General features: G+C 40.1%; 3 long non-coding RNA genes across 4 annotated transcripts; all 3 read right to left on the bottom strand.

Annotated features, from left to right (window-relative positions):
• Nucleotides 1–3,640: 3,640 nt before the first annotated feature.
• On the bottom strand, nt 3,641–6,224 carry LOC131229161 (uncharacterized). 2 transcript variants are annotated; one of them, XR_009163195.1, is made up of 3 exons: nt 5,648–6,224; nt 4,673–4,748; nt 3,641–3,674 (listed from the first exon to the last, which is right to left on the bottom strand). It is a non-coding gene; the product is annotated as an uncharacterized LOC131229161 (long non-coding RNA). The 2 variants fall into 2 exon arrangements; XR_009163196.1 differs by lacking the exon at nt 3,641–3,674 and adding an exon at nt 3,714–4,472.
• Nucleotides 6,225–9,015: 2,791 nt separating this feature from the next.
• On the bottom strand, nt 9,016–11,010 carry LOC131229160 (uncharacterized). The gene is made up of 2 exons (XR_009163194.1): nt 10,185–11,010; nt 9,016–10,126 (listed from the first exon to the last, which is right to left on the bottom strand). It is a non-coding gene; the product is annotated as an uncharacterized LOC131229160 (long non-coding RNA).
• Nucleotides 11,011–16,202: 5,192 nt separating this feature from the next.
• On the bottom strand, nt 16,203–17,276 carry LOC131229162 (uncharacterized). The gene is made up of 3 exons (XR_009163197.1): nt 16,730–17,276; nt 16,559–16,639; nt 16,203–16,412 (listed from the first exon to the last, which is right to left on the bottom strand). It is a non-coding gene; the product is annotated as an uncharacterized LOC131229162 (long non-coding RNA).
• Nucleotides 17,277–25,953: the final 8,677 nt, after the last annotated feature.

The raw sequence follows: 25,953 nt of genomic DNA, 5'->3' as shown, positions 1-25,953 counted from the left end.
AACCTTCGTCTGATGACGAAACAACATTGCTCGCAACACGAAGCGGATGTGAATCCTACACGCGTGTATGATTTTGCATGACACGGTGCTTAAAAAGGATCAATTGAGTCATGATTGATTGAGACTGTCAATCGCATCACACGATTGTCCCTACTCATTAGGTTCGCGCGTGTTAGAATGTAAGGGGCTATGTTATACACGTGCAAATTTGGCATAAAAATACTATATCCCAGCCGATTCGTTAATTATAGATTTACTTATCATTAATTTACAACAAAAAAAAAACTCAATCCAATCATGTTAAGAACACATATTTATAAAAGAAATATATACAAGGCTACAAAATGTTTCAATGGTCTGCATTCAACTTAAAAATTTCTCCAACCGAAAAAGTTGACCGTATGATTCCAGTAAAGCATATACAAAATAGTTCCTACCTTATGAACGGCATGGATCTTTTACGTTTATCTAACACTAGTGCGTGTGTAGTATGCCATCTCACTCGCGGGAGTCCCACTGACAATCCCATCTAGGAACAAATAGCGTTGAGTATTTTCAGCGAAGAACACCAATTGGAAACTCGAGGACGGAGAGTATACACATAGGATACTCGAGTTTCAAGTTTGTGCATGTGCTGCCCATCTTTCAAATGATCCAGACCATTGGTATGATAAGAAATGCCTTTTTGATATCCTTCCCCAAAAACAGAGATGATCAGATGATCTAGTTTTGTCCACCCTATCTCTAAAAGTACACCGCTGTCATAATTTTCTTGCTAACTGTCTATTTTCAGCCCACAAATTGAAAGGTCAGGATAGTTCTATCAAAGTGAATTTTTCCCGAAATCATCTATCAAAAGCGGGTCCGAGCAAACCAACATCCTGGATAATTGAACCATAATCCCCACTCGATCCAAACTGAAAATGCGTGTACACTTTTAATATATCAACGGCCCTGAAATTCTTACACAAACACATCCGCAACCTTCGTCTGATGACGAAACAACATTGCTCGCAACAAAAAGCGGATGTGAATCCTACACGCGTGAATGGTTTGGCATGGCACGGTGCTGAAGAAGGATCGATTGCGTCATGATCGATTGAGACTGTCAATCGCATCACACGATTATCCCTACTCATTAGGCTCGCGCACGTTAGAATATAAGGGGCCATGCTGTACACGTGTAAATTTGGCATAAAAGTACCATATCCCGGCCGTTCGTTAAGTATAGAATTACCTATCATTAATTTACAACAAAAAAAAAAAAAATCCAATCCAATCATGTTAAGAACACACATTTATAAAAGAAATATATACAAGGCTACAAAATGTTTCAATGGTATACATTCAACTTAAAAATTTCTCCAACCAAAAAAGTTGGCCGTATGATTTCATATAAAAACTAGTTCCTACCTTATGAACGGCCTGGATCTTTTACATTTATCTAACACTGGCGCCTGTATAGTATGATTTTTTCCATCTCACTCGCGCGAGTCCCGTTCACTATCGATGAACAAATCCAGTCAGATAGCGAAGAATGTTCCTAGCGAAGAAGACAACTTTGAAACTCGAGGACCGAGAGTATACACACAGGATACTCGAGTTTCAAGTTTGTGCATGTGCTGCCCATATTTCAAATGATCCAGACCATTGGTATGATAAGAAATTCCTTTTTGATATCCCTAACCAAAAATAAAGATGATCGGACGATCTATTTTTGTCTGTCTTATCTCTAAAAGTACACTGCTGTCATAATTTTCTTGCTAACCGTCTATTTTCAGGCCACAAATTGAAAGGTCAGGATAGTTCTATCAAAGTGAATTTTTTGTGGAATCGTCCATCCAAAGCGGGTCCGAGCATACCAACATCCTGGATAATTGAACCATGATCCCCACTCGTCCAAACTGAAAACGCGTGTACGCTTTTAATATATCAACGACTCTGAAATTCTTACACAAACACATCCGCAACCTTTGTCGATAACGAAACAACATTGCTCTCACCTTCGTTTTTAAAAACGCCATCCAAACACTCCCACCATACCATTTCAATTCCAGGAAAATGGCTCTTCAATCTCTCATCTCTATCATATTCCTCTCCTTCATCTCCTCCTCTTCTCTCCTTCTAGCTCAACAGCCATACACAAGAGCTACAACAGCCGACTGCGGAAACGCTGACAATTCGAGCTCTGTTCTTGGCTACACATGCAATGGCCAAACACCCACTTGCCAATCCTATCTAATTTTCAGGTCCCAACCTCCATTCAACACTCCATCTTCAATCTCATCACTTTTATCATCAGACCCATCTCAGCTTTCCTCAATTAATTCATTTTCCGACAACGAAACAATCCAAACAAACAAGCAAGTCATCGTTCCAGTGAATTGTTCTTGTTCAGGTCAGTACTCTCAGTACAATTCATCTCACTCCATTAAATCAGGAGATTCCTATCTGATTGTTGCAAACGATACATACCAAGGCCTTTCGACATGCCAAGCTTTACAGGCTCAGAACAGATATTCGCCGACAGAGCTGAGTGTTGGCATGGAGATTAGAGTCCCTCTAAGGTGTGCTTGTCCTACTAGAAATCAAAGTAGTGAGGGTGTGAAATATCTGTTGAGTTATATAGTGAATTGGGGTGATGATGTTTCTGTTGTAAGCCAGAGGTTTGGTGTAAGCATGCAAAGCTGTCTAGATGCAAATGGGCTTTCCCTGACGGATTCGACTATCCATCCTTTCACAACTTTTCTTATTCCACTGCAGAATCCTCCTAACATTTCTATGACTATAGTGCCGCCGCCACCTCCTCTGCCTCCTTCCCCTACATCTGGAAATGGCTCAAAAAAGACATGGGTATTTTTTTTTTATTTTTTATTTTTTATTATTTTATTTATTATTGTTTTTTTTGTTTTTTTTGTCAGCATGTCAGTACACACACTCCACAGTTAGCCACCCCCACTAGGGATCGATACCAAGACCACCTCAGGTGTTGAAACGAGGTATCTCAACTCAGTCCACCAGTTGAGCTATGGATCTGGGTGTGAAAAAGACATGGGTTTTTGTTGTTATTTCCGTTGCGGCGGGCAGTTTGGTGTTCATTGCGTCTATTATATCATTTTGCATCTATTGTAGGAGGAAGAAACATGTCCCAATTTGCGCTGTTGTGGAATTGGACAAGGATGAGAAGCCACACCAGAAGTTGGCAGTCCCTGAGGAGCTTCTCGTGGGCATTTCCGAAATCGGAAATGTACTGACGCTACAAAAAAGGGGGGCTTTAGCCTCAGTTCAAAATTGTGGCTAAAAAGACTAAAAACTGAGGTTAAAGCCTTTAGCCTCGGTTTTGCCTCAGTTGTCCAAACCAAGGTTGAAACCCTTGTGGTTAAAGGCTTTAGCCTTAATTTTAATAACCGATTCTTAAATGATTTTTACAGCCTCAATTCTTCATGTGAAGCTAAAAGAACCTTTTTAGCTTCAATTTTCTCGAAATGAGGTTAAATCAAAATTTTAGTCTCCATTGTTTCCTGCTGAAATTAAATCTAAATTTTAGCCTCAGTTGCCTCCAACTGAAGCTAAATATATTTTTAACCTCAGTTTTCAACAACCGAGGCTAAAGCCTTTAGCCACGGGAGTTGTAGTCTCAGTTTCGATGATGATGGTGGAGACAATATCTTTATCTACAAAGTTGAAAAAAAATTAATCACCCAGTCCGATTATTGAGCTATGGACCATCCATGGCCCGTGGTAGGCTGACCAGTGAACAGAGTAGATTCATGAACATGGCCGTTAGGGCACCAATTGTCCTATTGAGACCACAGGTAAAATTTACATTACCAAATTGACATGAGCTCCCCGTATCTTCGCCAGAAAATGAGTACCCTTCGAAGCTAGAACTGATTTTTTCCTTGATATCAAACATAATGCATGAAAGGATATTGGCCATTATTCTTTCATCTGATTAATAAAATCAGACTCATAGAAGTATGATCTTTCCTTATCCATCATATAAACAGAACAGTTGTCACTAGAGGGCATCATGGATATTGTGTATCCCTCATGTCTACCAAAGACATTGGCTCTTACACACTCAATGTATAAAATTATGCCAACATATATGTTAAGTCAGGATTACACTCCTTAACATTAACATAAGTTTTTCTGTTTCTTTATATTAATTTTATAATAATTTCTAGTTCCTTTATTCCCAATATCATGATTTCCAATTCAGAAAAATAAAAGAATTAGGCAAGTAGGTAACTTTAAAAAAAAAAAAAAAGGTAACTAGATTCACTGAGCTGACTCAGCTCAGGATACCTACAAGTCAGCTCTCGGGCCAAAGTTGCACATGTTAAATCATACATTATGAACCAACTGTATGAAACCAAGTATCCAGGAACACATACAGCTCGCAGTCATCATCTGTAACCATACCAAAGAGCAATCGCTGCCACTGGCTTATGCACACAATCCATTAGCTGAGCAAAAAATAGGCGCAGTTTTAACAATGAAACACCCATGTGTCTTGCAAATTCACAAAACATTGAAGATATAAATAAATAAAAAGTGGGAGTCAGGCTACTTATTTGCATCAACATGAATTGCTAGATCTCTTGAATGCATCGAGATGAATATAATGTAACAAATGACAAAAAGGAGCGGCTACTGATGATCGTACCCACTGTGTCCGCCGAGGGTACTTTGCCATCGTCCAGCATAGATACAATTTTCTTCACTTCTTCAGTAGTTCCATTCTGCATAGAGATTCAAACAAGAGCATGGTTAGTCAACAGTCAACACCACACAACATCATCAGTTAACAATGAGAAAAACTTTGATACTCTAGTGAGATGGTCTGTGTGCATGAACTCAAATTGTACACATTGCATACACGTAACTAAGATTAAAGCATCCAATTGTGGCCCCACTTTAACTCGGTCATAGACTAAAATTTAAATTGATGTCCTGTCCAACTGGTGGACACCTAATGGACAGTCAAAATGAAAAATACTCAAAGGTCTGAGTTCAGCAAACCAATGTCCATTAATCATAGGTTTGATCATCCAGTCCATTTGATTTTGGTTGTGACCTATCACCTATCTACACTGGATCCCACGATATGGAGTTTTAATTTGGGCTACATGCATCCTTGTGTGCAACTTCTAAGTGCAATCATGTGAAGTATCAACCATCAAACCCTATCAGATTATCAAACGACACCCTGCAAACTAAAGAGAATTGATACATGCACCCTGAAAAGATGCAATTCTAATTCAAGCTCCACAGAGTTTTGAGTCGAGATATCATCTCAATTCACATCGGCAGAAATAAAATGCAGGATGCTCGATCAAGAACATAAAAGAAGGAACGATCCACTCAAGAAATAAATTTCTCTTCAGGATCTGAAAGAACAAAAGCCAGGAAAATGAAAACAACAACAGAAATCAAAATCGCTGCAAATAACAGAAAAAATAAAGATCCAGAGCGAGATAAACTCGCTAGAAATCAAGTATTTTAGAGATTTCATCAAAATCCCCAAAATAAAAGGTACAATCAAACGAAATCATCTGCTGAAAAGAGATCCAACAAGAAGTATCGGCATACAGAGAGAGGAATCCTTCAAAGAAAGAGCGGTTTAGAGCTTTCGAATTACCTGAAAGCAGAAATCTTAGCTGCAGCAGGATCTCGGAAGCTACCGACCCAGCTTCGAGAAGGGATCGGAAAACCGAAGCTTCTACTGAGCGAATTCCCCAAACAGATCTGAAGGAAGCATCAAATCATAGCATGCAAGCAAAATCAAAAGGAAATTCGACTTCCCATCGGGAGATCGAAGCGAAAACCGAGCGATTCCGTTAAAAAACTAAGAAATCAAGCAAAGATCCGTAAATAATCCGATTCAAACCGATTCGGAAAAAAGCTTCAGATAATCAAAAAAATAAGAAAAACGCAGCAGAATCTCACTAAACACATTCAAAAGAAAAAGAGAATAAAGCAGATGGATTTCAGTAAAGAAATTGGGCCCAAAGAAATTCCAACAAGAAAACCTGTAAGATCGAGCTTCTTCTTCGATTCGATTCCTCCAAACGAAGATCCAAAACGAGGAAAAGAGAGATTGAATTGCTCGCCTCTGTCTGATCGAAATACGAGCGCTTTTGATTTTGATTTTGAATTTTTTTGCTTTTTTCTTTTCTTTTTCTTCTTTCAAGGAATCGATGACAGCGAGAGAGAGAGAGAGAGAGAGAGAGAGAGAGAGAGGACTCTTAAGCAGTAGAAGTGCTGTGACTGGGCCCAAGCAGCGAAGAGAAGAAGACGGGTATTAAATAAAAGGGTAATTTCCAACTGTACGACCCATATATGGCCATATCATGATCTTTAAAAATGGATGAACGGAATGGATGAAACACATATATCATGGTGGGGCCCACAGAGCACCGGCCAACAGCCACGGAGCTGGTGGCAGCGGGAGTAGCCAATCCGTTACCATGGAATGACACTCTGTGGGACTTCCAAGTCTTTGGTCCGCCTTTGCCAACCATAACATTGACCAAAATCTGCCATTTTAATGATGATAGTAGACCAGAAAAACTTAAAAAATAAAAATAAAAAAAAATAAAAAAAAACGAACTCATGAAAAGATGAGTTTCAGACATGAAATTCATCAAGGAAACCATCTCTATCCGCTTCAGTAAATACTATATCAAAAAAAGAAAAAAGAAAAAAAAAATCCATTTATCATTCTCATCCTCTCCATATGGCTTTTCAATCCTACATCCTTTTTAGCATTCTTTCTCTGATTACCTCCTCCTATCCGACTCTTGCTCAGCAGCCTTACGCAGGATTGGCTATTTATAAATGTAGTAACACAAATGAATCCACTTCTGTTCTTGGCTACACTTGCAATGGCCAAAACCCAAATTGCCAATCTTATTTGATTTTCAGGTCTCGGCCACCATACGACACTGTTCTGTCAATCTCAGAACATTTGGCTTCCCACCCAACTCAGCTCTTGGCCATAAACTCAGTTTCTGAAGCTGCAACTTTCCAAACAAACAAGATGGTTATTGCTCTTGTGAATTGTTCCTGCTCAAGTCAATATTATCAAGTGAACTCATCTTATGTTTTTAGAAAGGAAGATACTCGGTTCATTGTCACAAATGAAATATATCAGGGCCTGTCTACTTGCCAAGCAATGCGACTTCAAACCAGTTATTTGAGAGTCATACCTCCCGATACAAAGATTACAGTTCCTCTTAAGAATTCTTGTCCTACTAGGAATCAAAGCAGTGATGGTGTGAAGTATCTGTTGAGTTATTTAGTGACAAAAGGAGATTCCATGGCGGGTATAGCCCAGAGGTTTGGTGTTGACGCCCAAAGAATTCTCTATGCCAATAGCCTTTCTAACATTTCCAAAATCTATCATGCTACAACTCTTCTCGTTCCTCTGTGGAATCCACCTTCAAGTTCTCAAACTATAATGCCGCCTCCGCCTTCATCCCTTCCTCCATATAAAGGCTCGAACAGAAGATGGGTTCCTCCGGTTATCGGATCTGCAGTAGGTTCTTTCCTCTCATTTTCATTCCTCATCCTTTTTTATGTCTTCTGCACAAGCAAGAGGAAACATAACCAATCTCTCACCACAGAGGAACTGCATAAGCGGTCGGCCTCGCTACCTCAAGAACTTCTTTTGGGTTTAACTGATATTGGCCACACCTTAGACAACAGAGCACCAGTAAAAGCCCCAAAAGGCGCCGCTCATAATACACCCGGCGCTAGCCAAGTGCCTCTAGAAGGGTATGTCGGTAAATCCATTGCCGGCGCTAGGTTACTTTTTGCGGCGCTTGTATGCGCGCCGGATATTGCAGTTACTTCCGACGCGAATAAGCGCCGCCAAAATGCATTTGAGTGCCGGTAAAAGTGGATTTTTGGAAAAGCGCCGCAATATTTTTACGTAAGCGCCGGTAAAAGCCTTGTTAACGCATTTCAAAAGCCTTAGCATGCCAGCAATTCAAACGAAACCTGTATTTTTTAAATATTTGAAACATAAAAAATAATGCAATACAGATAAAACTGAATATTAAACAAAATTTATATTACTACACAATAAAAAAAATTATATATAATATTTATTACAATAAATTGAAAATGGTCTTGAATATAAATAAATAAATAAAAACAAATCCTCTATATGGTCTACTCCTAGCACGAGTGGCGTCAAAAGGCTGAAGTGCTTGTAGGCCTAAATTTAGGCACAATTCATTAAAAATCTTGCACAGGAAAAAAAAAAGTCACTGAATGGCCTGGATGTCCAAAAAAAAAATCTATAGCTCAGGAAACATGCAAGCAATTATATTTCAAAAAAAACAAGTCATCACAATTTAACATTCAACTTATTTAGATGATCTTTTTACCAAGCTGGACGTATATGATATCTACTCCAGCTTTGTGGGGGTGTTGAAGGACCGTGATGGACAGTTGTGATTTTGGGTGACTGGCAACCCCAACTTACTGACCATTTGGCATGTGGGCAAACCTACCTCCTAGCTTACGAAACCTAAATATAACCGAAAAGTACTGATTGTGGTCTGTTTCTTCTCAATTTAGGAGAATTTTATGGTAGATTAAGCATTTATCATTGAAAAATTGTCCTTGTCGCTAAAACCTCCAATTTCAATAAAAAGGTGTTCGCTATCTAAAACCTCCAATTTCAATAAAAAGGTGTTACTGATTGTGGTCTGTTTTTTCTCAATTTAGGAGAATTTTATGGTAGATTAAGCATTTATCATTGAAAAATTGTCCTTGTCGCTGCTTTTCAACTTCTCATTGTGCAGGCATGGTCGTGTGAGATTAGATGAACTCAATTAAGAGCCCTACTCCACTGTACCCAACTAGTTGCAGAGGGTATCTTTGTCATTTGATACAGATTCTTCTAATGCCTAAGAAAGGTCTAAAAGAAAGATTGACTAACCAGCATTCATGCAGGGTCCATGCAAACTCTTCCAATTCCCATCACGACTTAAAAACTGGCTGTAACTATCACTGCAGCTAAGCAATGAATGCATTGATCAAGAAAAACTGTTTCACATAATACAAGGCAAATTAACCCATGACACTGCCCAATTTATGCTGAGGGGGCAAAATGCTTTATTTCAAAAAATAAAAATAAAAATAAAAATCCTACCTGAATTTCAGACACCAATGAGGCAATCCTTTCTTCCGAGGAATCGATTGGTCGAATCTGCAGGTAAGAATCCAATGGGGCAGCCCAATATTGCACATTCAGAAATTCTAGTTCTGTGTCAGCAAACAAACATCAATATTAGATATGGGAAGAGGATAAAGAAATGCATGTGTAAAACAGGAATACATATAAAATCAACAGGAAATAAAACTTAGTATAGAAAAACTTAAGAGCAAATAGAATTCTTGAACAAGTAGACTTCTCAAACCATTCATTATTTACTCTTTATATTTATTGCTGCCAACCTTAAATACGCAGAAAGTAATTTATTTTTTTCAAAATCACTTTACAATTCCTGGTCCTTACTTTAATAAGCATCAGCGTAATCTTAGCATTAGAGATTGCAAAAGTACAAAACCACAGCTACAAACAATAGTTGCATGAAGTGAGAAGAGAAGCAGTATCAGATTTGGGTGTCGGAAGAGGAAACATTTGGTTCAAAATGTTAACAAGCATAAACAGCTAGGAAGAGTGAGTGGGAATGCAGGAGTGCAAGTCCAAAGTGCATACCAAATCAGGAAAGGCACCTCATAAAAGGTTTGTGCAACTAAAGATACAAACAAATCTCCAAGAATGAGTAACCTGATATGTCGTGTTACCCTTTTGTGTGCACTAGCTCAAACCTGAGGTCCAGCAAACACATGTTCACCTTCACTCTTTTGTCCCAAGGGTTATTCCAATCTGAAATAGCTCTATGGAAGGTTCTGAAACTGAGCTACACAGGGCTCTGGACTTCCACTGGACCTGAAATAGACATGCACCAGATCTGAAACTCCCATGTAAAAAAGGATCTGAAATCAGGTCTTGCACTTCCAAAAAATGGAACTATATCTACAGGAATTGATATGCATAGAAAAAAACCATACCCTTTTACTTAAGTAAATAAAATGCTACCTGAACAATGAGAAAGGGTGAAAATAAAAACAGACTACTTAAGTAAATAAAATGCTACCCGAACAATGAGAAAGGGTGAAAATAAAAACAGACTACTATGTTCACAGGTATCTTGAGTTCCTAAAACAATCCAAAAGTGACACACATTTAGAACCTTTACATATCCTGGCATTCCATTGAAAATGATGGAGAATCGAGGATGGTTCCAATAGAATTAGAGGTTGGTGAGTGAGGATGCTAACGGTTATGGTTATGCATGTGGCGAGATGATATCCTTATCAGGCTTTTCAATGATTGTGGGCTTGTTGATTTGTCTCTGGTCATGAGAAACTAATGAAGGTCTTACTATCTTTCCTTTCATACACCGTCTAAACCAATACCTCCTATCATGGGCACTCTATAGAGAGTGAGGTGGGGAATATTTTCAGTACCATAGAGGATGTTCAAAAATGGATCCATGGGAAGACTAAGAAGAATACAATTAAGAACGAGGTCATTAAACTTTGCAGTGAAAGAGCCTAAAAGGAGGGCAAGAAGAAGACCTGAAAACCTGGATAGATGTTTGGATCATTGAACCATGGGTCCCACAAATACAATTTCATATAGTTGAACCTTACTGCACAAACCTTAAGCCCAAGCATTGTATAATATCTAAAAATGAATTGTAAACTGGACATGTTCGGCACCTTCACTTCCTTACAATGCTTCTCCAATCAATTGAGAACATTGAAGCCCCTGAAAATTTGCCAATAGAGAGATAAGATGCCAAGAATCTACAAGAAAATAGAGAGTGATTACATTAGTCAGCACATTTCAGCCTCTTCTACAAAAATCAAATAACTGCAGCAAGGTTAAACAACAATGGAGACGACATTTTTAGTTTAGAAAAAAATATTATAGGTTTACATATTTTTGACATACACTTGATTTGTATCCTCCCACTTTTGGTAATTACATATTGAGGAGACCCAAATTGGATTTGTTAACTTCCTTTCAACCATTTAAAAAGATGACAAAGATCTCAAAAGCTAGATCACATTCAAGATCTCAAAGCTGATTGAAGCAGGGGCTCCTCTTGTAGAAAGAAAAGAAAATAAAAGTGCACCCAAGAATTCCAGCCCTACTTGTAGAAACAGGAAACTATTGCAGTGAGAAAAGATGATAGCATTAAAGCATTCAATATTTATGCATGTGGTATACACGTTTGAGATCGGTCAGTTCATCTATCATTAGTTTCGTACAGTAGTTTCTCTCTTTATTTCTACTACAAGTTATATTAAATCCAGGAACTATGGCCACTAGGAAGCAAGTAGAGGTTTCCACCTTTTATTTGGGACTCTTGTAAACAATTAGCTATATAAACTAAGCCATACGGTGGGACTTGTGCATGAAGTTATTCCGAATATCTCAACTAAAGTCTCCTTAGTTGTCTTTTAGTTATAGACTTTTAGATTAGTAATTCATCTTTCTCTTGTTCCAGTTTATACTAGAAGGCTGTTGCATTATCCTGCATTCAATATTTTAGTCTTGAATATTAATTTTATAGCCGTATTTGTGCTCTCATCTTCAATTCAGTTTGGTTTCCTACAATTTTTCCCATCCATTTGACATCAAAGCAAGTTCTTCCCTCCTATTTTTATTTTCTTTTTTCCTTTTTACTTTTCTCGAAACCCAAAACTATACAATTTTATTCTTCTTTTTTGTCACGCCCCAAACTCGGAAACCGGTCTCACAAAATTCCTGATCGCCGAATCCGGCACCGACAGCCTCCATAGAACCCCATTCTCGGCTCCCAGCGCCCATTCGCCAGGTTCCGATCCTGGATGCTACGAGGAGGATTTTCAACATCAGTTTGATTCGTAATAAGCATAACCAAAGGCATAACCCACAAACAACAACCAAAAACTCCATCACATTTCCACTATGATCAAAAACTTTACAAGTACAATGAGCATAAAGGGAAATACAATGATAATGGACAAAAAGCTCCAAGATGATTTGTTATGCGCTCCTGCCTCAATGCTGCTGCGGTCCAACGTCACCTATATGCAACGGTCATGCATAAGCTTATGGAAAGCTTAGAGGGTGGTGAAAGTGTGTGCGTAAAGTAGTAATACAATTATGCAGTATCAGAGTAATGCGAAATATGCTGATGAATCCATGAATGCTATTAGCCGTACCAAGGCCATGCGGTGCAAGGCATGAATGATGTCGGCCATACCAAGGCCATGCGGTGCGAAATGCAACTCAAGCATGCGAATCCTCATCTAAGTCCACATATCAATATAGCTCAACTCTGAAATATCACCGGAGTCTAGTACACTCCAAGCCAGATTGCCGCCTCATCGCGCGCAATAAGGTGAGTGGAAAAGACCTCACTATCCGTCTGCCAATATCGGACCCATTCCTCGAACTGGTCAAACTCAGCCTAGCTTTGCCCCCTCCTCTCGGGTGGGTAAGGCCACACCCCCTTCCAACCGACCACGACACAGTGGAAAGCGCGACCTCCTGGTAATCGGCATTCAGCGCCCATGCGTCCACTCGGTCTAGACGTTGGAGCAACCTCTTGGTACCATAAGGGTTTAGGGACTTTCACCCAGGAATATCTATAGCACCCCATGTAGAACAAGATTTTCGGTATCCAATCCTGCCAACCACGATATGCCTGTGGCGGCTATGGCCCTGATGTCGCTAGGGCGTACAGTATACATGTCACACAATGCGAGATGCATGAATCACGCAATCCAGTCATATAGCAATCATGCGCGTACCGCGCGCTCATGTGGGCATCTCCCTTTTCCAGGGAGTCCCATAACAATAAGCCCAATGGCATGTTCTATGATCAATTACTCATCTCATCACAAGCATGCAGATGATGCGTATGGGCATGTATTATGATGTTATGTTGTCACATACTCATAATCGGTATCGATAATTAACATCGATAATTAACACCGATAATCAGGGTCGATAATCGGCGTCGTCCTCGACAATAGGCACCGATAATCAGCATCGGTAATCGGTACCGATAATCAAGGTCAATAGTCGGCGTCGGTCTCGACAATCGGCACCGATAATCAGCAGATAAACAAAGCGGGGTCCATAGATGATCAGCCGATCAACCCTAGTATAAGGATCGACACCTAATTGTGGTTATATCAAATCCGATAGCACGGAGTCATCCGTCTACGGCGAATGAGGCCCACTTATTTGGGTTAACCCACGAAGAGAATGAGCCTAATAAGGCCTAAGGGAAGGTCACAATATGGACATCTAACTAACATTACTCCCAGGGAGTGACCTACATATGGTTAAACATATAGTGGGCCCATGGCCTCACGTACAATCATGATGGGCCTCATTTACGTCACATAGGCCTCCTCATATGGGCCAACATACATCTCATCGGGCCTCGAATACACAATAGGTGGGCCTCGCACTTGGGCCTCAAACATATCACAATGGGCCTCTTATGTCAAGCGGGCCACATCACATGGGCCGCACCGACGGGCTTCATGTATATCAAATAGGCCGCACCGATGGGCCTCATTTATATCAAATCGGGCCCAACCTTATGTATATTTGAGATCCGACATATTCATAAGTTAGCATAGAGGTAAATGAAGTGAAAACAATATCAACTTATTTGCAACCTACCATGGCCCTTAGAAGTTTGAACGGTGGATGCCACTATCTACTATTTAAATGGTGGGGTCCACCTCAAGTTTAGATCTGACATCATTGTTTTTCCCGTGCCGTACAGGAATCTCACAAATGGTTGAACGGCATGGATACAACACATGCATCATGGTGGGTCACAAATGGTTGAACAGCATGAATACAACACATACATACTATATATAATATGGTTGCTGCCAGCTTTAAGCATATATATGTATATAATATATATAATATATTTTATAAGCCTAGCTGCTGCTGAGCAGCTTTATGCTTTAACAGGGAGCAGAGGTGGGTCCCACGTAGGGCCCACCAGCACACACGCATGTATAATATATATATATATATATATATATATATATATATATATATATATATATATATATATATATATTTAAAAATAAAAAATTTAAAACTTATACGGACAAAGATGCATTCATCAAGGAAGGCCTCGCACGTGGGGGGTGGGTCCCACCGTCCAAGCACGGTGAACAGTTGGATGAAACACGCTGTGGTGTGGCCCACCAAAACGGATGGACGACGTGGGTGGGTCCCTTGGACCCCACCGTCAGCACACGCCCATGTTAGTATACATACTTCATGTTAGCCACCGCCACAGGGATCGATACCAAAACCTCAAGTGTTGAAACGAGGCATCTTTTACTCGGTCTGCCACCTGAGCTATGGAGTTGGGTGGGTCCCAGCGTTGAAACAAGGTATCTCTCACTCAGTCTACCAAGTGAGCTATGGAGCTGGGTGTGGATCAACGTAGCAAGGAGGGCCCCATACGGACATGGGTCCCATCGTCAGGGGCAGTGGATGGTTTGGATACTACACATACACTACGGTGTGGCCCATTGAAGGGATGGAGGGTGTGGATGGGTTCCATGGACCCCACTGTCAGTCCACACACCACTGTTAGCACATCCACTGTCAGTCCACACACTACTGTTAGCACATCCACTGTCAGTCCCCACTTCACTGGTAGCACACGTCCAGTGTCCCTGGACGCTGGACAGTATGGGTAGGACATAGGCATCATGGTTGGTCCCAATTGGGCGTGACCCACCAAATTTGGATCAATGTGATATTTGAGTTTCTCCTACATCCAGGCACACCCAAAGACGGTCAGCAAGGTGGGCCCTACGGATGGGACGGCGTGGATCATACATCATAGCGGGGTCCACAATACAAGAGAGAGAGAGAGAGATCGGCAAGGATGGAGGGGCCCCGCCACTATGGGCCCCTCTTTGATACAAAGCCTACATTAAGGTGGGTCCCACCACAAGTGGGCCCTTAAATCACAAAACAATAAATAAGTGGAGATCCAAGATCACCCACCGCCTTCTTCTTGCTCCCTTGGCTTCCTTTGCTCCTTAGCTTCGATCTTAACGGAGGAGATGGAGTTTGGATGGTTGAGATGGGAGATGAGAGGGTGGGAAGTGGGCCATACACAAAGCTCTCTTGGAGGAGAAAGAGATTGGACGTATCGTGTTTTCTTGCTTGGGAAAGAGAATTTGAGAAATGAAAATGAGAGAGAGAGAGAGGGTTGTAAAGAGAGAAAGTGAGAGATGGGTGATGGATGTGGTGGGTGATGGATGTGTAAGAAGCTTTTTTGACTTTTGTGGTAAATGGTGTAAGAAAAGTATGGGCTTGTAAGAAACTTTTGACTTTAGGGTTTGCTTGGGGAAGGGTGAGAGGTGATGTGTACTTGACATGTACTTGGCATGATGGGATTGATTGATGGATTGAGGTGACATGTTGTAGAAATTCTCTTGGGTCTTGGAACGCGCTGTGTTTTCCTCGAACCGAACGCAGGCTCACATCTCCTGGCCTGGGTTTCACCTCGGCGCGCGAGTCGCGGCATCGGAACCGCGGCGACGGCATGGTCACTAGGGTACAAGTCTCGGGTTGACGGCATGTAAATCAGGGTCGCGGGCAAATGCCGGTTAAGGGTCGAAGGTTGCCAGAATTCGATCGGAAAGATCGCGGAAGTCTACGGAACAGTACGGTCTAGGATACGGGTCTTACATTTTTCTTTTAACCAGGCCCTGAAAATAGTCCCTAAAATCCACATACACAGCCCATGTTTGCACAAATAATCAGGCACATCCCATCATCAAATCTAATCCCTAAATATCTTGACATGGTTTATATAAAACACCAGAATACCCAAATCCAACCAAACACCCAAAGCACAATTCCACAGTCCAGTCCTTAAACCTGTCCAGTAACGCTCTTCATCTGCCCATGCTTAACCTATAAACCAGCTCATTTTCAACCAAACATACCCATTCATTTCAGATCTAACCCAGTCCAAAAAATGTCCTCAATCTGCTCCCTTCAGCCTACAAACCAGTCCTAAAACCCATAACCACAGTTGCCCATAAATGAGGATTAAAAGTCACGTTCTTCACATAACCAATACATTTGTTTATATATCAACAGAGAAATATCATTTCACAAACAACTTAACAGAAGCATCAGAGCTTTTTTTTGCAGAAACACAAGGAACAGTGATATCTTTTACCTATGCCATGTTGCCTGTGATAATCAAACATCAGAGTCTCTGCTACACGCTTCCCTTCATCATAGCAACTCCTAACTCCTGCAATACATGCAACATCACTCAACACAAGCGTTACATCCCAAATTCTAATAATTAATCATTAAAGAATCAACAAGGAAAGGCATCCGCACGAAAAAAAAAAAAAAAACCAGAAAATTGATTGCTAGAAAGAAGAGTAAACATACCAATTGGGTTAACATTTCCCCACCTTTTGGGGATGTTCAAGAGGATCGCCATACACCTCTGAAGTAGATGTCAGCAAAATCCTATTGAAATTAAAAGTTTTTTCATAAGAAACAAGCATACTTAAAAATCACAAATGAAATTAAAAGACAAATGCAATCATACTATCCAACCTCGCTCCAACTCGTTTTGCAAGACCTAACATATTTAGTGTGCCAATTACATTTGTCTTTATTGTCTGTTGAAAACAAAATTTCCAGATCAGACACATTCTTAAGCTCAACGAGCATTAAAATGCGCAAGCAAGCAACTATTACAAAATTACTAGGAAAATAACCATTAAAAAAATAACAAGAATGCATGTGGGAACTAAAAGAGACTAGAAAACCTATAGTTCATTTACATGAACCATACGACCAGAAAAGGTTCTGGCAGTACTTCATGGCATTAAGCATAAAAAATGCAATGCAAACAACTTCTGGCAGTACTTCATGGTTCCCTGACATTAATGACATTGTTTGAGAAGGGTCCCACAGATTCCTTGCTTGCATGTGCAAGCATTTTGGTTTATCTCAACTGGGTTTCAGTGTCCAACTTCACGGCTTCAATCTGTTAAGGCTGATACTAGGAAAAAAAGAATCTGAGGGAAACTGAACCTCACCCATTCAGAAGGAAAAGCAGGAACAAAAAACAGGTATTCTTTCAAAATATTCAGGGATTCAACTATCATGGATTCAACAAAAAACATAAGATCTGCTAAACAAATAGAAAGCTATAGACAGAAATTCTATTTGCAATCAAGTGACCAACACAAGCACCCCAATCATGGATGTATGGCATTTATTAAAGAACAACAAGGCAAAACAAAAGAACAAGGCCAGCTAAAAGCTCAAGGAGCCTATCAAATAACAACACACAACAAAATGACCCCATTACTCTGGTAAAGGCTACCTCAAAATCACCCACTGACTAAAAAATACAAATAGCTGAAGCTAGAATGGCTAACTTTATTAAAGAACAGCCAGCAAACCCCCAAAGATGAGCGGTGGTCCACAAACAATCTGGAGAGTTTATCGGATGGACATCCCCTTTTGACTGTTCCTTATCCCATGCCCACCTGAGTTTCTGATCGGGCTAATTTTTGGTTGCATGGCCTAACATTGAAGGGTGCACCTGGTGGATGGAACCGATGTCATGCACTGATCACAATGGGCCCCACAGAGGTTGACTCTAAGGTAGTGTCGACACTACTGGATCATTCTCCATATAGGTATGTACATGTGTATATGATCATCACGACCACCACCACCACCACCACCATCATAACTGCGTCCTAGCTATTTGGGCTTGGCCACAGATGTTCACATATTCCTATACATGCACTTCCTTCTATATTTCCTTGACATTGAAGGCTTGGCATCTCTTGAAGCAAAGAGGAACTTCAAGGTCCCTCAAGTAATTCCGAAGCACTTACGATCAACGTATGAATCTTCTCCTAGCATCACAAACCATGGTTCTGATTTTTCTTCCATGGCCGAGGCTGTTGTTTGTACCATAAACTGCTCACAGGGATCTCTAATTGATTCAGGAAATAGCCAGGATGCCCTACCTTTCAAGGATTCTGTGAGTAATGCTACTGAATAAATGTGATATTCATATCAGTGAAGTAGGGTTGCATTTTAAATTATCTTTGCTGTTGAATGTAATTACCTTCTTTGTATCAGGTGGAAGATGATTTAGCTACTGAAGGCAATAAGCTTTTGGAGTTTCAGCATGATGGTAAGAGTTGAGTTTTCTATTCAGATCTACAAATTCAATCATTAATCAGTACCAACCTTCTTCTTTTTTTTTGCATGTCAATCCAGTTGGTCGAAATGTCACAAGTGATGTTAAAGAAAATTTGAATTGTTTGGAATATGCTGGGATGCGGTGGCAATCAAATGGTGATACAGTTAGGCCTTCTATGGAATTGGGCAAGAATCATTTACCTAATTCTTCATTGGAAGTCGTTGATGACAGAACAGTGAAAAGAAAGGTCATCATAAGGAGTCGTTATTTCGAACCTAAGTTATTAGATAAGAATGACAATGACAATGACAATGAAAATGAAAAGCTTGTTGTAGAGGAGGAAGATGCAAGTTCTGTTCTTTGTGGCAATACAGTACCTAAAAGTGTTTTACTAGGGAATAACTACATGGGAAGTTCTAGTAAGAAAAGAAAGTCCATTTCCAGTCAAAATATTCAAAGTGTACACCCCTTCTTTTTGTTTGCTGACTTTAAATTGTATTTTCTTTCTGTAGTTTAGCTAACTTCTACATGCAAATTTCACTTACCATTTATCCATGCAGAGAACTGCAAAAGCAATGGGTACATTGGCAAATTCAATGCACTCCAGGGAAAGTATGTTTCAACATTAATCGCTAAAACTTGCTAAGATTTCTTTTCTTGAAAGATAATATGTCATTATTATCTACGTGCCTGTGTATCAAGTATCCCACGCTGTCTGAGTATCATGTAACTACAAGAGCCTGCTAACAAACAATACCACGTTTGGCAAGCCACTTTGCAATTCACCCAGATCAGGAAAATAGAAGAGAACACAATCCAGATCATCATAGCCGCAAACAACATTTGAATTTGAAATGCTATGCCAACTCTAACATATAAATAGAAAACTGTTAGAACAGAGACATTTCATCAAACATTAGTTGTGCACACCTTAAACATTCACAACAATAAACCATAAAAGTGATTTTTTAGGAAAGCCCTAATCCTTTTCCCATTACAGAGTTTAGGAAATCCCTAATTCCAATATTGTATCCTCTGATAATCTGCGGATTTACAGATCTAAAAATAAAAAACCTAAATATCTATTTGAGAGAAATGAGTACATGGCTGGGGAAGAGATGAAGGGCACGGGCTGCTGGCCGCACCAGATCTGGAGATGATGCAAGTGAGGACGAGAGAGAGAGAGAGAGAGAGGCAGATGGGGAGCGAGGCAGATGGAGAGAGAGGCGCGGGGTCCGGGAGCGAAATGAGTATGTAGGGTTTTTTTTAATATATATATACGCTAAAACATCCGTAGGCCCTGGGCCCTGTTTTACACAGCGCCGGTGCAAGAGGCACCTAAAGTGCCGCTGTTGAGCTTATTTGTTGTAGTGGACTGAAGATTTTAGCCGCAGGTGTAGGATTGAAGGGTCCGTCTATCTCGGGACCATCAGAGGGGATGCGGTCGCAATTAAGAAGATGGAAAGAAATGTTTTGAAGGAAATTAACATACTCAAAATGGTCCACCATTTTAATTTGATCAGGCTTTTGGGCGTAAGTTGCAACGAAGGTCATTGGTACGTTGTTTATGAGTATGCTGAAAATGGGCCCCTGAGTACGTGGGTCCATGATGAAGTCGGCTCAAAGGATTTGAATTGGGTGCTGAGAGTTCAGATTGCTCTCGACGTTGCAAATGGTCTTAATTACATGCATTCACAGCTATACTGACCCAGCCCATGTTCACATGGATATAACAAGTGATAACGTTCTTCTAGATGGTGATTTCAGTGCTAAGATTGCTAAGTTTGGCATGGCGAGACCCACCAAAGCTTGGGATGGTGGGTTTGTATGGACAGGACATGTCGTCGGGACAAAAGGTTATCTGGCACCTGAGTACTTAGAGCAAGGTATGGTTTCTCAGAAACTTGATGTTTATGCTTTTGGAGTCGTGATGTTGGAAGTGATTACTGGAAGAGAGGCTATTATTTCATGTGAAGGTGAACATAGGCTCTTGTCAGAGACCTTCCTAGCCTTGCTTCACGAAGAAAATGCTGAAGGAAAGCTTAGGGACTTGATGGATCCTTCTCTGCTTGGAAAATTTCCATTGGATTTGGTTGTGATCATGGCCCAATTGATTGAAGGGTGCTTAAGGAAGGATGCAGTGAGTCAGCCGAGCATGGATGATATTGTGCAGTCTTTATCAAGAATTTTGGCTGCTTCACTGACTTGGGATTTGTTGAACAATACCTACGAGATTGGAAGCTCTAGCCATGGCTAATAAGTTTCTTGCCATTTCATGCTGTCCACACACACACATATATAGCCAAATGCTCAACTGCGCACCAGTTCGTACTGAACTTGTGCAAACTTTTTTGAGAACTCATCATACGTGATGTGATTTCAAAATCTGAACGGTCCACGTGAAGCCACACCTCATGATAAATAGTGTACATTGTTCAGCCATCATGTATGACTTTCTCAACCATCTTATTTTGCTTAATGAATTTGGACTACTAACCATTTTATTTGTTGTTGTTGTTGTTCATTTTTTTTGCCGCCTATTGGATGGTTAAAGAGTGACCCACCAATGTGACTAAGGCAGTCTGGATTGAGAACTAGAGGGCTGATTTGAACTCCCATCTCCCTCATGGGAGGGACACTATTTCTGCTCTTTACACCTGTTGTCGTGCCTCAATGATAGACTCTCTGGAGTTTCAACACAAGGTCATGAGTTCGAGCACCCCTTGTGGGGTGGGTGTGCGTGAGTGTGTGGGAGAGGGGTGAGTGTGTGTGTTAAAAAAAGAAAAGAAAGACAGAAAAGAAAAATGTTGTAACATTCACTACTACTTTGATTGAGTACTTGCAAGGAAAAACAATTATATCAAAAAATATCAATGTATTCTCTACAACAGTGAAACTTGGACAGGTCTAGTTGAGGGTCGACCCAAGCCCAACCCAACATCAAGAGGAGTCTCTCAGACCTGAGCCAAGATACAATCCCAGCTACCCAACCTGAGGTATCGAATACTCAACCCTAACACAACCCGGGTTAGGTCGGGTTGGGCTAGGTTAACTGTAGAGTCTGGACCATATGTTGTTAAGAACAGGCTCGTCATCACTTTTAAAATTAGTAGACAATAAGTACATATAAATACACATGATTTATGCATGCTTACATGTATCCACTAAAATTCATCAATAAATATGGGCTTTTTTTAAGCTCTTGCCCACACTTCACGGGCTACCTGATAATGGTTTTGTAAATCGGTTTGCATATGGAAGTGGGCCCTCATTTCTATCGCCACTTATATGTTAGGTTTTTTGGAACATGGTGGAAAATAAAGGTTTTTAAAAACTTAATTTTAAATTTTGAGCTTTAAGATCTTTGTTTAAATATCATTAAGTTTCTAGAAAACAGAAAATCCAAATCCTATGGCGAGGATTTCCTAGATCAATGCGCTGCTGATGATTAAAGAATACTGATGTCACAATCCTTCAAGTTAGAGTCTGTCCCATATCTATTCTAGATGAGGGGTAAGAGGATAACCACATGTCAGCCCCCGAGTAGGGCTGGGCTTTTGCTTGAGAATTGTTCAACTGTCGAAGATGGGAGGAAGAATGGAATCTCTCTCTATTCCTCTTTTCTTCTTCTTCTTCTCTTAGGCTTAGGACATTTATGGCTGTCTTCTATCTTCTCCCTTTGAGATTGAAATTATATATAAGGAAGAATTAAGGTTAAGGGGGAGATATTAGTTATGGAATTTCATCACCATACAAACTTTAATATGCTCTACTACATCAAAAGTATGTGATCCTACTTTAACCATGCACCCAAATTAACTAAATCCCTCTACTCATTATGGCCACCATCTTTAGCTAATATCGCATGCCAATTTAAGGTATAGATCATTGGATCTTAACCATTGGATGTTTTATTAAGCTCAGTTTAAAACAAAATAATGGTTAAAACTAATAGTTAATGGTTAAAAAAACTCTCGATTAACTAATTGAAAATCTTTGATGTGTAGTCGACCTTTAAAACACTTGGCAAACAGTGTAAACCATAAAATCAGTTCATTTGTAATATCTCAAATAATTAAGTGGATTCCTTGTTAAATCATGTGAGCCTCAATGGACTTGATCTGTGCACCCAATTATACCCATTTTTGTTAGCCATAAGATGACCTCGTAAAGTGGGCTAGAAGACAACATTAAGAATTTGAACTCCTCACATGTCATCAAGTTTGGGGATTAGTTAAAATCTACAAACTGATCTAATCCAGGCATGATTGATGTCTGCTTTCTTTTCCTTTTCTCTGATTTGTGCTTTCTTCTTTAATAAGATCTCATCATTCGGATTAAAAAAAAACTCCAATGCTCTCATAGCACTATTAATTATAGTGCTCTCGGGATCACTTGGACAGTTCAATTGATTGCTCTGAACGGTCCATTATGTCCAAAACACGGTTCACGGACTATTATACAGAAATTATACACACCAAATTATCCAATCCACATTCAATTTGGCTATGTTTTTTGTTGTCTGGATGTCTTCAATTTGTGAAGAAAATGTGGTCTTGATCGATTGACAAAACTGATCAATCAATCCAGTGTACCAATTTATCTTGATCTATCCCATCCTGTCCTGCCCGACCTGACTCCATATATACACATGTTCTATCCTACGAATGTACCATTCCAAACCTTGATTAGGCAACCCATGCATCTTGAATTTAAACCATTAAGTGTCTACTTTTATGTGTATATATGGCTATCTTGATCGACGGATAGATTAGGAATATTCAAGTGAGAGATAGGAATGTTATAAATTTTTGGGTCGCACGACTTGGGCCCAACCAGGTTTTTCTGGCGTTGGGCTTTAGCATAATTGGGCGTATTATTCAGGGCCAATGTGGGCTTGAGTGGGTCTAGTCTTGGGCCTTATATGTTGGCTCGGGTCCATCCTAGCTTGGCCCAACCCATTGTCTCCCTAAACCTGCCTTGTACTAAAAGGCAAAATTTAATGCTCTGTCAGTTGGATAGATGGTACGCAGGCACTTAGATATTGTACACGTGTATATAAGTAGTCCAATTAAACGATCAAAATTATGGTAGCCAGTTTACATGTGTCATTAACAAAATAATTAAGCTTATTTGATGATCAAACTATCGGATTGGTGGACATTATTGGATGGTAAAAAAATGAAAGTATCCAACGGCCATTATTCACAAATCAGAGGCTAGAGTTATTCAACCGACCTGATACTGGGATTGTGACTCGGAGAAAGTGGGCTGCAGAATCTAGTCCGTGTTTTTTTAGTTAGTATGGGCCACTTATACAATTTCTGAGTGCCTGCGTATCAAGTGTCATATGCAGCCTGAGTATCCATGTACAAAAAAATAATATTGGTCCACCTGTCAGGAATGTGACGGGTCAAACTTTTATAATGGGCCCACCTTGATGTGTGTATTGTAAATTCACGCTACCAGCTCACTTCAGGACATGAGCCCAAAAAAATGAAGCAGATCCAAATCTCCGGTGGACCACACAATAGGAGACAGTGGTGATTGAATGGCCACCATTAAAACTTCCTAGGGCCCACCTTAATACCCACCGTAATGTTTATTTGCCGTCCAACCTGTTGATAAGGTCACACAAACCTTGATGAAGGGGGAAAAATCAAATATCAGCTTGATCTACAACTTTGTGGTCCACAAGAAGTTTTTAATAGTCAATCACCATTGTTCCATGTAGTATGGTCCACCTGAGATTTGGATCTGCTTCATTTTTGGGCTCATGCCTGAAATAAGCTGGAAAAACAGGTGGACGGTGTGGATACACATTACACAAATCAAGGTGGCCCCACGGTCTGGGCCGTACTGTGTTGGGTGAGGCCGCGGCCGCACCTAATCCCCTCCCTGTATAATAAAAATGGGTGGTTGGAATTTATTTCCCTGATTTTTGGCATACGATTTGTTGTATATTAACTGATGAATGGTCCGGATTTCTGACACGTGTGCGTGTGCCATTTGATGTAGGGATCAGGCGCCGCATGGAAGCTCCGCGTTATTTCAGAACTCGATTGAAAATATTACAAAAATACCCAACCCATTAAATTTCCACAATGTTTGTGGGGCCACCGCGTTGGGTATATGCCATCTAATTCATCAGATGGACCCCACTAGGAGAATAGAAACCTGAAAAATCAGGACATTCCAAAACCCAGGTGGGCCACACCACCTGACTTTAGAGATCTTAGTCACGATTTTAAATTGTTCCTAGGTTCTTCTTGACCATCCAACTTCTTGATTGTCTAGATTTTCGGTTTCTCTGGTGGATTGAGGGGACAAGACAATGGACGGGTGGATGGGTTGTATTGTTGATGTGGGTCTCATGGAAGTCTATTATTTTTTTATAAAGTGCATTTAATTTGGCGTGATCGATAAAGTTTTAGATTGATCTATGATGGTCTCAGTTGCCCAAGATTTATTTTGGTTGACCGAAAGATTATTAATGTCTTGATTGATGGAAGGTATAACCGAGCAGAAGTTTAATATACTTCTAATTACATAATTAGGATAAAACAAAAGAAGTTTAACCCATTATCAAAGGTTTCGAGAGAGATGCTAGAGTTCTTTTTTTACAGGTAAGTTATTATATCTCTTGTAACTTTTTTATCATATTGGATTGTTCGTCATTTTGTATTATTGTTTTTATTTTTTTCACAAGTATTTTTCTATCTAAAATTTGTGTGTATTATATGATTGTTTGAAGTTTTCTTTTCCTATTATGTTATGTGATTTTATCTGATACTGCTTCTGCACCGGACAAGTCATGTTGAGCTTGTTGCATCCCCAGCATTACTATCATAGGAGCGACTTCATTTTCTTTTTCCAGCGCACATCAAGTAGTAAGCAACTTAGGACATATTTGGATTCACGTTTTGGTTGTATTGTATTGTATCCGGTACTATTCACATACACGTTGGGCGATATTCAGAATACATCCAGCGGAGACGTGTCACTAACCAATGTTTGGATTGGATGTATTACTCTAGCATGTATATAATTTCCTATCAAATCAATGTTTGGAAACGATCGGATAAATGCCATACAATGTATATACGTGCGTGTAGTGGGGCCCACTCACTGTTCCATTAAATGATCTAAGTCGTTCATTCACTTCAGAGGGTGGGCATTACCCTTGCCTAGGTGTCCTTTCGTTTCTATGCAAACTATTGTAGAATCTCAACCGTTAAACATGAAATGGACGGCAGAGTAAACACCCTCATGGGTCATGCTGATTTCACTCCAAAAGCACCCCTTTCCGGATGGTTTTTCGTCCTAAATCCAATGGACGATGTAGATTTTCCAAGAAGCTTCAATAAGTGGGCCACCAAACTTCACAGAGTCGACGTACGTCGACTCTATTGCGAAACAGAGGTTCCATCTTTTCGTTGTGGGCCACCATCATGCAGTGAAAGGTGGATCTGAACCGTTCATCAAGTAGAGGGAGAAAAACCCATCAAAAATATGTTGACCTTTCATGGCCATGTACTTCCTCATGATCGCTACAATGATCAAAAGAAGATCGTTCGGCTGTTGTTTCAGCTTGATTGTCTCAGTAGGC

Source organism: Magnolia sinica, chromosome 16, assembly GCF_029962835.1.
Source record: "Magnolia sinica isolate HGM2019 chromosome 16, MsV1, whole genome shotgun sequence".
Classification (NCBI taxonomy): Eukaryota; Viridiplantae; Streptophyta; class Magnoliopsida; order Magnoliales; family Magnoliaceae; genus Magnolia; species Magnolia sinica.
This window is presented reverse-complemented; position numbering and strand designations above follow the sequence as displayed.